Consider the following 12,269-nt stretch of genomic DNA (forward strand, 5'->3'; position numbering starts at 1 on the left):
AGGACATTAGTGTTGTGAGGACATTAGTGTTGTGAGGACATTAGTGTTGTGAGGACAACAGGGTTGATGGGTCCTGCTGGTTCACTCTGTAAATGATGTTGTTACTTGAGATCACACACACACACACACACACACACACACACACACACACACACACACACACACACACACACACACACACACACACACACACACACACACACACACACACACACACACACACACACACACACACACACACACACACACACACACACACACACACACACACACACACACACACACACACAGGTTCTTCCAACAGCACCTTACCATCAGGGATCACATGCTCAGGACTGTACTGGCAGGGGCGTTTGATAAAAGCATCTGGGAAGTGGCATATTTTACATTCATTCAACTTTAACCACTCTTTAAAAATATCAGCCAAGGAATCCTCAACGTCATGCGAGAGTTCCTCAAAGCAGTGATACTTTCCTCGTTTTGGCCTGTTGTCGTTGATTCACAGTGGTGTGTGTTTGTGAGTCTGGCTGGCACGAGGGACTACATTTACAGGGACTCTTTTGTATCTCTATGTTCATCTCTAGTAGTGATGCCTGGGGTCAGGGGTTACTGTTTATCCATACAAAGTGAGTCATTGTGGTGTTATTGGACTCAAGACACTGTTGCTCTCATCGCCTTTGGGGCTTTTGTAGTTCAAAGTCTAAATGTTTGCCACTGTGATTCAACATCGATAAAAGATTCTCAAACAAAAAATGTCTCAGTGCATCAAATGGGTTCTCGTACCATGTAGTAGCTATATAATTACAATAGCAACCATGATTTAATAACTCACCAAATATAATTTTCCACAGCAATGGCTAATCGGTACTTGATGAAAACACATCTTATAATAATAATAATAATAATAATATATGCCATTTAGCAGACGCTTTTATCCAAAGCGACTTACAGTCATGTGTGCATACATTCTACGTATGGGTGGTCCCGGGAATCAAACCCACTACCCTGGCGTTACAAGCGCCATGCTCTACCAACTGTCCTGCCACCACATCAGAGGAGAAACCTGACGATGTGTTTATTCACTAAAACCAATGACACCAGCGTCGAAGCGCATCAGTTGTAACCCAGGTTATTGGATTCTGATGGAATGTGAAAACAGACATCCGATTGGCTGAGGTGGGTGTAGTACCTGGGCCACAGTACAAGGTCTACGAGGCTTTACCTGAACCGGATTCATTTCCTGCTAACTGACACGTGTCAACATGATATCACCTATGACACATTCAAATGGGGTTTAAGTGGTGTTTACTTTAGAGAGCTTTAGTTGAGTTCAAATTGAGATTATCAACAGCTGTGTGTATGTATTATAAAGGCAAATGTCTTCAGAACAAGATAAACAGGTCAGAACTAGAAAGTTGTTCTATTGGCCAATGTGTCAATCACTGGAGAATAAACTGGATGAGCTCCGTTCGAGAATATCCTACCAACGGGACATTTTAAAACTGTAATATATTATGCTTCACCGAGTCGTGGCTTAACGACGACACGTATAATATACAGTTGGCTGGGTTTTCCGATCATCAGCAGGACAAAACTGCTACGTCAAGTAAGACGAGGGATGGTGTTGTGTGTCTATTTGTCAATAACAGTTGGTGTGCAATGTCTAATATTAAGGAAGTCTCGAGGTATTGCATGCCTGAGGTAGAGTACCTCATGATAAACTGTAGACCACACTATCTACCAAGAGAGTTCTCATATTATTTGTAGCCATTTATTTACCACCACAAACCGATGCTGGCACTAAGACCCCACTCAACAAGCTGTATAAGGCCATACGCAAAGAAGAAAATGCTCATCCAGAAGTGGCGCTCCTAGTGGCCGGAGACTTTAATGCAGGCAAACTTAAATCCGTTTTATCTCATTTCTACCAAATCAAATCAAATCAAATCAAAAATTATTTATATAGCCCTTTGTACATCAGCTGATATCTCAAAGTGCTGTACAGAAACCCAGCCTAAAACCCCAAACAGCAAGCAATGCAGGTGTAGAAGCATGTGCATATAGCCTCCACATTGTCTCGGTATGGTACCCCCCTGTATATAGTCTCCACATTGTCTCTGTACCGGTACCCCCTGTATATAGCCTCCACATTGACTCTGTACCAGTACCCCCTATATATAGTCTCCACATTGTCTCTGTACCGGTACCCCCTGTATATAGCCTCCACATTGACTCTGTACCGGTACCCCCCTGTATATAGCCTCCACATTGACTCTGTACCGGTACCTCCTGTATTTAGCCTCCACATTGACTCTGTAACATACGGTTGGTTCCGGTTGGAGCGAGTGGTCGCATCTGCACGTCGCTCCAACGGGTAGTATAACTTTTTCATTATATTTCATTATATCACAACGGTTTGATTTGTCTTATCTTAGCAATTTCTTCTCAGCTAGCTACATAGCCGTCTTTGTATCAAAAGATAATTGCGTAATTATCGTATTTCCCCCTAACGTAGTCTTCACTAGTCTTCACTAGCCAGCTAGCTAACGTCCACTGATTAGCTGCACTGGAGAAACTGTTACACTCAACTGAACGACTTGATTAGTTTAGTGTCAGCTAGCTACATAGCTGTCTTTGCTGTCTTCGTATCATCGTATCATCGTATCCAAGATAATTGTGTTGTTTAGGTTTAGAGTGTGTAGTCTTAGAGTGATTATCTTAATTTACCGAGGTTAGCTAGCCAGCTATTTGTCGTCCTTAACGTAGGTGACTCTGCTAGCTAGCCAACAGCTAGCCAACGCTAGCCAACGTCTTCTGTATAGAACTCAACTACCCGGTCGCATTCACAGGTTGTATCACATTTTCACTTCATTTTCATTACAGTACAACGGTTTGATTTGTTTGATCGTAGCTAGCTACTTAGCTAGCTACATAGCCGTCTTTGTATCAAAGATAATTGTGTAGTCTAGAGCGATTTTCTAGGTTCGCTAGCCATCTATTGTCGTTCTTTTAACGCAACGTAACGTAAACAACACTGCTAGCTAGCCTGCTAGCCCCCGAATAGCAACACTGCAGAAACTATTACACTCAACGGAACGACTTGATTAGTGTAGTGTCAACAACCCCACTGCCAGCTGGCCTACTTCAGCAGTACTGTATCATTTTAATCATTTTAGTCAATAAGATTCTTGCTCCAGCTTAACTTTCTGAACATTCGAGACGTGTAGTCCACTTGTCATTCCAATCTCCTTTGCATTAGCGTAGCCTCTTCTGTAGCCTGTCAACTATGTGTCGGTTTATCCCTGTTCTCTCCTCTCTGCACAGACCATACAAACGCTCCTCACCGCGTGGCCGCGGCCACCCTACTCTGGTGGTCCCAGCGCGCACTACCCACGTGGAGTTCCAGGTCTCCGGTAGCCTCTGGAACTGCCAATCTGCGGTCAACAAGGCAGAGTTCATCTCAGCCCATGCCTCCCTCCAGTCCCTCGACTTCTTGGCCCTGACGGAAACATGGATCACCACAGACAACACTGCTACTCCTACTGCTCTCTCTCGTCCGCCCACGTGTTCTCGCACACCCCGAGAGCGTCTGGTCAGCGGGGTGGTGGCACCGGGATCCTCATCTCTCCCAAGTGGTCATTCTCTCTTTCTCCCCTTACCCATCTGTCTATCGCCTCCTTTGAATTCCATGCTGTCACAGTCACTAGCCCTTTCAAGCTTAACATCCTTATCATTTATCGCCCTCCAGGTTCCCTCGGAGAGTTCATCAATGAGCTTGATGCCTTGATAAGCTCCTTTCCTGAGGATAGGCTCACCTCTCACAGTTCTGGGCGACTTTAACCTCGCCACGTCTACCTTTGACTCTTTCCTCTCTGCCTCCTTCTTTCCACTCCTCTCCTCTTTTGACCTCACCCTCTCACCTTCCCCCCTACTCACAAGGCAGGCAATACGCTCGACCTCATCTTTACTAGATGCTGTTCTTCCACTAACCTCATTGCAACTCCCCTCCAAGTCTCCGACCACTGCCTTGTATCCTTTTCCCTCTCGCTCTCATCCAACACCTCCCACACTGCCCCTACTGGATGGTATCGCGCCGTCCCAACCTTGACTCGCTCTCTCTCCCCCGTATCTCTCCTCTTCCATCCTATCATCTCTTCCCTCCGCTCAAACCTTCTCCCACCTATCTCCTGATTCTGCCTCCTCAACCCTCCTCTCCTCCCTCTCTGCATCCCTTGACTCTCTATGTCCCCTATCCTCCAGGCCGGCTCGGTCCTCCCCTCCCCTCCGTGGCTCGATGACTCATTGCGAGCTCACAGAACAGGGCTCCGGGCAGCCGAGCGGAAATGGAGGAAAACTCCACTCCCTGCGGACCTGGCATCCTTTCCTCCCTCCTCTACATTTTCCTCCTCTGTCTCTGCTGCTAAAGCCACTTTCTACCACGCTAAATTCCAAGCTTCTGCCTCTAACCCTAGGAAGCTCTTTGCCACCTTCTCCTCCCTCCTGAATCCTCCGCCTCCTCCCCCCTCCTCCTCTCTGCAGATGACCCAACCATTTTGAAAAGAAGGTCGACACATCCGATCCTCGTTTGCTAAGTCAAACGACACCGCTGGTTCTGCTCACACTGCCCTACCCTATGCTCTGACCTCTTTCTCCCCTCTCTCTCCAGATGAAATCTCGCGTCTTGTGACGGCCGGCCGCCCAACAACCTGCCCGCTTGACCCTATCCCCTCCTCTCTTCTCCAGACCATTTCCGGAGACCTTCTCCCTTACCTCACCTCGCTCATCAACTCATCCCTGACCGTTGGCTACGTCCCTTCCGTCTTCAAGAGAGCGAGAGTTGCACCCCTTCTGAAAAAACCTACACTCGATCCCTCCGATGTCAACAATTACAGACCAGTATCCCTTCTTTCTTTTCTCTCCAAAACTCTTGAACGTGCCGTCCTTGGCCAGCTCTCCCGCTATCTCTCTCTGAATGACCTTCTTGATCCAAATCAGTCAGGTTTCAAGACTAGTCATTCAACTGAGACTGCTCTCCTCTGTATCACGGAGGCGCTCCGCACTGCTAAAGCTAACTCTCTCTCCTCTGCTCTCATCCTTCTAGATCTATCGGCTGCCTTCGATACTGTGAACCATCAGATCCTCCTCTCCACCCTCTCCGAGTTGGGCATCTCCGGCGCGGCCCACGCTGGATTGCGTCCTACCTGACAGGTCGCTCCTACCAGGTGGCGTGGCGAGAATCTGTCTCCTCACCACGCGCTCTCACCACTGGTGTCCCCCAGGGCTCTGTTCTTGGCCCTCTCCTATTCTCGCTATACACCAAGTCACTTGGCTCTGTCATAACCTCACATGGTCTCTCTTATCATTGCTATGCAGACGACACACAATTAATCTTCTCCTTTCCCCCTTCTGATGACCAGGTGGCCACATTGCATCTCTGCATGTCTGGCAGACATATCAGTGTGGATGACGGATCACCACCTCAAGCTGAACCTCGGCAAGACGGAGCTGCTCTTCCTCCCGGGGAAGGACTGCCCGTTCCATGATCTCGCCATCACGGTTGACAACTCCACTGTGTCCTCCTCCCAGAGCGCCAAGAACCTTGGTGTGATCCTGGACAACACCCTGTCGTTCTCAACTAACATCAAGGCGGTGGCCCGTTCCTGTAGGTTCATGCTCTACAACATCCGCAGAGTACGACCCTGCCTCACACAGGAAGCCGCAGGTCCTAATCCAGGCACTTGTCATCTCCCGTCTGGATTACTGCAACTCGCTGTTGGCTGGGCTCCCTGCCTGTGCCATTAAACCCCTTCAACTCATCCAGAACGCCGCAGCCCGTCTGGTGTTCAACCTTCCCAAGTTCTCTCACGTCACCCCGCTCCTCCGTTCTCTCCACTGGCTTCCAGTTGAAGCTCTGCATCCGCTACAAGACCATGGTGCTTGCCTCGGAGCTGTGAGGGGAACTGCACCTCAGTACCTCCAGGCTCTGATCAGGCCCTACACCCAAACAAGGGCACTGCGTTCATCCACCTCTGGCCTGCTCGCCTCCCTACCACTGAGGAAGTACAGCTCCCGCTCAGCCCAGTCAAAACTGTTCGCTGCCCTGGCCCCCCTGGTGGAACAAACTCCCTCACGATTCCAGGACAGCGGAGTCAATCACCACCTTCCGGAGACACCTGAAACCCCACCTCTTTAAGGAATACCTAGGATAGGTTAAGTAATCCCTCTCACCCCACCCCCTAAGTTTTAGATGCACTATTGTTAAGTGACTGTCCCACTGGATGTCATAAGGTGAATGCACCAATTTGTAAGTCGCTCTGGATAAGAGCGTCTGCTAAATGACTTAAATGTAATGTAAATGTACCCCCTGTATATAGCCTCCACATTGACTCGGTACTGTACCCCCCTGTATATAGCCTCCACATTGACTCGGTACGGACCCCCCTGTATATAGCCTCCACATTGACTCTGTATGGTACCCCCTGTATATAACCTCCACATTGACTCTGTATGGTACCCCCTGTATATAGCCTCCACATTGACTCTGTATGGTACCCCCTGTATATAACCTCCACATTGACTCTGTATGGTACCCCCTGTATATAGCCTCCACATTGACTCTGTACCAGTACCCCCCTGTATATAGCCTCCACATTGACTCGGTACGGACCCCCCTGTATATAGCCTCCACATTGACTCTGTATGGTACCCCCTGTATATAGCCTCCACATTGACTCTGTACTGGTACCCCTGTATATAGCCTCCACGTTGACTCTGTACCGGTACCCTCTGTATATAGCCTCCACATTGTCTCTGTATGGTACACCCTGTATATAGCCTCCACATTAACTCGGTATGGTACCCCCTGTATATAGCCTCCACATTGACTCTGTACCAGTACCCCCTGTATATAGCCTCCACATTGACTCTGTACCAGTACCCCCTGTATATAGCCTCCACATTGCCTCGGTATGGTACCCCCCTGTATATAGCCTCCACATTGACTCGGTATGATACCCCCTGTATGTAGCCTCCACATTGACTCGGTACGGACCCCCCTGTATATAGCCTCCACATTGACTCTGTATGGTACCCCCTGTATATAGCCTCCACATTGACTCTGTACCCCCCTGTATATAGCCTCCACATTGACTCTGTACCGGTACCCCCTGTATATAGTCTCCACATTGTCCTGTACCGGTGCCCTGTATATAGCCTCCACATTGACTCTGTATACGGTCTCCACCCTGTACCGTATATAGCCTCCACATTGACTCTGTACCGGTACCCCCTGTATATAGCCTCCACATTGACTCTGTACCGGTACCCCCCTGTAATACCCTGTCTGTATATAGCCTCCACATTGACTCTGTACCGGTACCCCCTGTATATAGCCTCCACATTGACTCTATACCTGTACCCCCTGTATATAGCCTCCACATTGACTCTGTACCGTAATACCCTGTATATAGCCTCCACATTGACTCTGTACCGGTACCCTCTGTATATAGCCTCCACATTGACTCTGTACCTGTACCCCCCTGTATATAGCCTCCACACTGACTCTGTACCTGTACCCCCTGTATATAGCCTCCACATTGACTCTGTACCGTAATACCCTGTATATAGCCTCCACATTGACTCTGAATGGTACCCCCCTGTATATAGCCTCCACATTGACTCGGTATGGTACCCCCTGTATATAGCCTCCACATTGACTCTGTACCGGTACCCCCTGTATATAGCCTCCACATTGACTCTGTACCGGACCCCCTGTATATAGCCTCCACATTGACTCTGTACCACCCCCTGTACCCCCATTGACTCTGTATACCCCCTGTAGCCTCCACATTGACTCGGTATGGACCCCCTGTATATAGCCTCCACATTGACTCTGTATGGTACCCCCTGTATATAACCTCCACATTGACTCTGTATGGTACCCCCTGTATATAGCCTCCACATTGACTCTGTGACTCTGTATGGTACCCCCTGTATATAGCCTCCACATTGACTCTGTATGGTACCCCCCCCCCTGTATATAGCCTCCACATTGACTCTGTACTGGTACCCCTGTATATAGCCTCCACGTTGACTCTGTACATTGACATTGTCTCTGTATGGTACACCCTGTATATAGTACCCCCCCTGTATATAGCCTCCACATTGACTCTGTACCAGTACCCCCTGTATATAGCCTCCACATTGACTCTGTACCAGTACCCCCTGTATATAGCCTCCACATTGCCTCTATGGTACCCCCTGTATATAGCCTCCACATTGACTCGGTATGATACCCCCTGTATGCCTCCACATTGACTCGGTACGGACCCCCTGTATATAGCCTCCACATTGACTCTGTATGGTACCCCCCTGTATATAGCCTCCACATTGACTCTGTATCGGTACCCCCTGTATATAGCCTCCACATTGACTCTGTACCGGTACCCCCCTGTATATAGCCTCCACATTGACTCTGTACCGTAATACCCTGTATATAGCCTCCACATTGACTCTGTACCGGTACCCCCCTGTATATAGCCTCCACATTGACTCTATACCTGTACCCCCTGTATATAGCCTCCACATTGACTCTGTACCGTAATACCCTGTATATAGCCTCCACATTGACTCTGTACCGGTACCCTCTGTATATATCCTCCACATTGACTCTGTACCGGTACCCCCCTGTATATAGCCTCCACACTGACTCTGTACCTGTACCCCCTGTATATAGCCTCCACATTGACTCTGTACCGTAATACCCTGTATATAGCCTCCACATTGACTCTGTATGGTACCCCCCTGTATATACCCTCCACATTGACTCGGTATGGTACCCCCTGTATATAGCCTCCACATTGACTCTGTACCGGTACCCCCTGTATATAGCCTCCACATTGACTCGGTACGGACCCCCCTGTATATAGCCTCCACATTGACTCGGTACGGACCCCCCTGTATATAGCCTCCACATTGACTCTGTACCGATACCCCCTGTATATAGCCTCCACATTGACTCTGTACCAGTACCCCCCTGTATATAGCCTCCACATTGACTCGGTATGGACCCCCCTGTATATAGCCTCCACATTGACTCTGTATGGTACCCCCTGTATATAACCTCCACATTGACTCTGTATGGTACCCCCTGTATATAGCCTCCACATTGACTCTGTATGGTACCCCCTGTATATAGCCTCCACATTGACTCTGTATGGTACCCCCCTGTATATAGCCTCCACATTGACTCTGTATGGTACCCCCCTGTATATAGCCTCCACATTGACTCTGTATGGTACCCCCCTGTATATAGCCTCCACATTGACTCGGTATGGTACCCCCCTGTATATAGCCTCCACATTGACTCGGTATGGTACCCCCTGTATATAGCCTCCACATTGACTCTGTACCGTAATACCCTGTATATAGCCTCCACATTGACTCGGTATGGTACCCCCCTGTATATAGCCTCCACATTGACTCGGTATGGTACCCCCCTGTATATAGCCTTGTTATTGTTATTTTATCATGTACCTTTTTATTAAATATTTTTCACTTCAGTTTATTGAGTAAATATTTAACTGCATTGTTGTTATTAAAGACATTATTCTTCCTTCATTCTGAACAAAAAAAATGTTAATGCAACATTTAACACAATATTTTTACTGAGTTACAGTTCATATGAAGAAAATCAGTCAATTGAAATAAATTCATTAGGCCCCAATCTATGGATCAGAAAACCAGTCAGTACCTGGTGTGACCACCATTTGCCTCACGCAGTGCAACACATCTCCTTCGCATAGAGTTGATCAGGCTGTTGATTGTGGCCTGTTGAATGTTATCCCCACTCCTCTTCAATGGCTGTTCGAAGTTGCTGGATATTGTCGGGAACTGGTACATACTGTTGTACAAGTCGATCCAGAGCATCCCAAACATGCTCAATGGGTGACATATCTTGGTGAGATTACATGCTTATGGAAGAACTGGGACATTTTCAGTTTCAAGGAATTGTGCACAGATATTGTGGCATGGGGCCGTGCATTATCGTGCCGAAACATGGTGGGCGGATGAATGGCGGATGAATGGCGGAAGAATGGCGGATGAATGGTGGATGAATGGCGGATGAATGGCGGATGAATGGCGGATGAATGGCGGATGAATGGCGGATGAATGGCGGAAGAATGGCGGAAGAATGGCGGATGAATGGTGGAAGAATGGTGGAAGAATGGCGGATGAATGTGGAAGAATGGCGGATGAATGGCGGATGAATGGTGGATGAATGGTGGATGAATGCTGGATGAATTGTGGAAGAATGGCGGATGAATGGCGGATGAATGGCTGATGAATGGCGGAAGAATTGTGGAAGAATGGCGTGACAATGGGCCTCAGGATCTTGTCACGGTATCTCTGTCCATTCAAATTGTCCATTGCTTATGATTGCCCTTACCATAGCCCCACGGCCATTATGGGGCACTCTGCTCACAATGTTGAGATAGGCAAACCGCTCAGCCACCACTACGCCACACATGCTGTCTTCCATCTGCCCGGTACAGTTGAATTCGGTATTCATCCGCGAACAGCACACTTCTCCAGTGTTCAAGCGGCCATCGGAGTCGAGCATTTGCCCACTGAAGTCGGTTACGACGCCAATACTGCAGTCAGACCAAGACGAATGAGGTGAGGACGATGAGCACGCAGATGAGCTTCCCTGAGATGTCTGACGGTTTGTGCAAAAATGGTTCGGTTGTGTAAACACCCACAGTTTCATCATCTCTCCAGGTGGCTGGTCTCAGACGCAGGTGAAGAAGCTGGATGTGGAGGTCATGGGCTGGTGTGGTCTGCGGTAGTGAGGCCGGTTGGATGTACTTCCATGTTCTCTAAAACAAGTTGGGAGGCGGTTCCTCAAAATTCTATACATACGTGGCATTGTGTTGTGTGACAAAAAATGTATAGTGGCCTTTCATTGTCCCCCAGCACAAGGTGCACCTGTGTAATGACCATGCTGTTTAATCAGCTTTTTGATATTTCACACCTGTCAGGTGGATGGATTATCTTGGTGAAAGAGAAGTGCTCACTAACAGGGATGTAAACACATTTGTGCACGAAGAAATTGAGAGAAATACACTTTTTGTGCAAAAATGGAACAATTCAGGGATCTTTTTATTTCAGCTCACAAAACACGACATTTTACATGTTACGTTGAAATTTATTTTCAGTTTTAGTACATAAATTACACTGAACAATAAGAACAACAAGATGTGGTTATATTGTATTCATGTAAAACTCATCTGAAATACCATATATGGACAAATAATATATTCAAAGTGTATGTAGTATAATACACAATATAACCAGGAAGGAAAACATCTTAATGAAGTGTAAAACTGCAGTATTTACATATAGTGGATTTATGTCCTATACCAGATCACCATGACGACTTGTTTTAACTACGAACCACAACTTTGTAATTAACTTTATCACGTCAACATCTCAAAATGTGACATTCATACATACATTATACTGTTATTTGGTAAAAAAAAACAAATAAATGTACTTGTTTTTGCAAGTAAAAAAAAAAAAATGATCTATTTATTTTTGGAGTCAACATTAAAATATATAAAATAAATTGTGCGTTATATTGTATACGTTACAGAGATGATATCGGACAATTAGTAAATGACCATAATAAGAAGGTTTTAATACAATTAACAGTATTAAAGTAAAAGTCATCTGAATGCGCATAGTACAGGCTAACACTAGAGTGTCAGGTAGAGTGAGAAAACAAACACAAGCTGTGAATAGGAACAAGATAACGTGTGTTTTAAGTAGTGCGTGTTGTTTGAGTAGTTGGGGTCGGCAGGTCTGCCTAGTGGTTGGAACGTTTGTAACCGAAAAATTGCTGGATTGAATTGCATCCCCGACCTGACGACATAAAAATGTGTCTTTATGCCCCTGAACGAGGCAGTTTAACCCACTGTTCCCCGGTAGGCCACCATTGTAAATAATAATTTGTTCTTTTAACTATCTTGCCTAGTTAAATAAAGGTTAAATAAAGGATAAATAAAATAGTGTATATAACACAGTTCCTTATGATATGATATGCTACAAGGGCTATATTCATTCAATATACTTTTATTATATACTTCTACCGCTATTTCCTCTTTAAAATGTTGATGGTCTCAAATCATTACAAAATTATACCCCAGTTCTCATCAATTCATCTTCCATCTCCTCAACAAGAGTCCCGATGGTTCTTGAAGAAAAAAAAA

The sequence above is a fragment of the Oncorhynchus gorbuscha genome, linkage group LG13, assembly GCF_021184085.1.
Source record: "Oncorhynchus gorbuscha isolate QuinsamMale2020 ecotype Even-year linkage group LG13, OgorEven_v1.0, whole genome shotgun sequence".
Taxonomy (NCBI): domain Eukaryota; kingdom Metazoa; phylum Chordata; class Actinopteri; order Salmoniformes; family Salmonidae; genus Oncorhynchus; species Oncorhynchus gorbuscha.